At 39.8% G+C, this 2689-nt stretch overlaps 1 non-coding gene across 1 annotated transcript; it reads left to right on the top strand.

Moving 5' to 3' along the window:
- Window positions 1-1892: 1892 nt before the first annotated feature.
- trnai-uau (transfer RNA isoleucine (anticodon UAU)) lies at window positions 1893-1986 on the top strand. The gene is made up of 2 exons: window positions 1893-1930; window positions 1951-1986. It is a non-coding gene; the product is annotated as a tRNA-Ile (tRNA).
- The last annotated feature ends 703 nt before the right edge of the window (window positions 1987-2689 follow it).

Below are 2689 nucleotides of genomic sequence, written 5' to 3'. Positions count from 1 at the left end.
TGATGCTCTCTGCGCTTTCAACAGAACCTTGAGACTATCACAGAGCAGGTGCATTTATACAGAGACTTGATTACACACAGGTGGATTCTATTTATCACCATCAGTCATTTAGGACAACATTGGATCATTCAGAGATCCTCGCTGAACTTCTGGAGTGAGTTTGCTGCACTGAAAGTAAAGGGGCCGAATAATTTTGCACGCCCCACATTTCATTTTTTTATTAGTTAAAAAAGTTTCAAAAATCCAATAGATTTCGTTCCACTTCACAATTGTGTCCCACTTGTTGGTGATTCTTCACATAAAATAAAAAATTTATATCTTTATGTTTGAAGCCTGAAATGTGGCAAAAGGTTGAAAAGTTCAAGGGGGCCGAATACTTTCGCAAGGCACTGTATACTCCTGTTGCATCTTGAGCTAAACTTTTTTTTTTTTAAATATGACGCAGATTTGCTCAAGATACTTGTAATCGCCTTAAAGAGCGTTTTCATGAAAACGTACATCGGCTAGCTCTCCACTGTTAATTGACAGAACTTTTGAAGAAACTGTTCTTATATAAGCAACATACAAATTACACATCTTAATGAACATGAAGGGAAATCTATGGAAGCCCGTTTCCGCCAGGGAGTAAAAAAAACGCGCTATGGTATCTCATTGTATGTCCTTTTTTACTTAAAAAAGGTCTTCTTTAGCTCAGTTGGCAAGACCCGGGCTCGAGCCAATGCAGTGAGGCACGAACTAGGGTGGGAGCTGCGAGGGAACAAGCCCTAGAACCCGAATCCGTTACAATAACAAAAGGACAGACATTGAAATATGGGCTATTTCGAAGTCGCAAATGTCAGATATAAAGTCGGAATTCTGAGTTACTAAGTCGCAATTCTGAGATACCATAGCTCGTTTTTTTTTTACTCCCTGGCGGAAACGGGCTTCCATAGAAATCCGATTGTGAATAACAACTGTCACTACACACGATTGAGCTCTTGAGGCTGGCACCTAAGACCACTCAGCCATCCTGACAAGCAGTGGAGGATGCCGTTGCTTTGTCAAAGGATTATTAACTTTTCTTTTCTTGTTTGAACCCGCGCTCTTCGGTTTACGAGACCGACGCCTTACCACTTGGCCACCGCGCCCAAAATTTAAGCTTCTTTCCCATCAAGGCTAATACATTTTGAAAATAAATTAAAAAAATCTTTGGGCACAAATTGCAATGGCAGGAGAAGTAAAACAAATATGATTATGATGTACAGTAATTGTTCACTTAGTGAAATACTCACTTATTTGGCCCACTGAATATAGTTCTTTTGTGGAGCTGGCTTCAGACTCTTATAGCTTATAGCGCCAGTCAAATAAAATAGATATTTTATTTTTACAGGAAGACGCATTCCGAAATGTATCTCTGCAGTTTTAGAAAAGTTTTGAATGGCATATTTTATACAACGCACAAACAGCATTCTAATTGCAGACTGCAGATCTGTGCAGCAATCGTACTACATTTCACTGTGATTCTGAAATACGTCTAGCAAACATATTCAGGTTTCCTTGAACTTTTAATAAAAAACGACTTCGCTTTCAATCTCTGATGTCACTGTAAACTCGGACGTGATATTCCGCAGATGTGCAGTGTGCCTTCTTGTCTTATTCAAGTTTACTGGATTTTTTAAACGAAAATACAAACTGGACAGTTTCAGACACATGAAGACTCATAAATGTCACTACAAATGTACAAATGTACAAATTTGTAATGTAAATCCGCCGGGCTGATTTACGTGTCTGACCATCTCTCTCCTCCCTCTTTTACTGTCCCTTTCTACCACGGAGAGACGGAAAACATGCCGAAATCGTTTTCACCCTGTGTATGTGCAACGTCAGTGTGTGAAGGGAAAGTAATTTGCGCAGCTCTAGTGGCGCAATCGGTCAGCGCGCGGTACTTATACAGCACTGCACAGCGGAATCATGGCGAGGTTGTGAGTTTGAGCCTCACCTGGAGCAGTGTGGCCTGTCTTTAGCTACTGAAAGCACCTGTCCACTTTAGATACTGCTACTTATAGGTCGTCCTTAACACCTTATCTAACGGGATTGTAGCCTGTTAGGTATTTGCTGGAGATCCGGTCTAAATTAACATCAAAGGAACAGGTAAAGGTTCATTCCACGTCACACCCGAAGAAGGGTCCACGTTGTGTTTCCTTCTCTTTTCAGCATGGAATAAACCTATACTTTTTCCTTTGCAGCTGATGCAGGTCACTACTTAATTTCCCATCAGCTGTGGACCCCCTGCTGATCTCTACACAGATAGATGAGAGATCTACTGGGACTAAGGGAGCACGATGGGGTACCGAAGACTTGAAAAAGCTCTCGCATTAGATTCTGTTTTTGTTGTTTCCCAGATTTGTTTTTAATGTTATTTTTGTTTTGAAGTTGTTCCGTTAAGTATTTTTTTAAATTGTATTTTCTGTAGTCGTAAGTTTACTACAGTGATTTACCTAGGTTCCTGGAAGGCATCTCGCATTGTGGTTGTTGTGTTTTTGCGTTACAAGTATTTTTTTTTTCTATTGATAGGACCCCACGCATTACTGTGGGACTAGTTAACTTAAGTTCTTACATTGTACCTGAAATTACTACATAAACTACTACTCTGTTTTTCTTTTTTTAATAAAGGCACAAATAATGTTTTTTTTTTACTTGTGGCTGATTG

This window comes from Atractosteus spatula, chromosome 10, assembly GCF_055471065.1.
Source record: "Atractosteus spatula isolate fAtrSpa1 chromosome 10, fAtrSpa1.hap1, whole genome shotgun sequence".
In the NCBI taxonomy this organism is placed as follows: Eukaryota; Metazoa; Chordata; class Actinopteri; order Semionotiformes; family Lepisosteidae; genus Atractosteus; species Atractosteus spatula.
The sequence above is the reverse complement of the archived record's forward strand: the minus strand, read 5'-3'. Positions and strand labels throughout refer to the sequence as shown.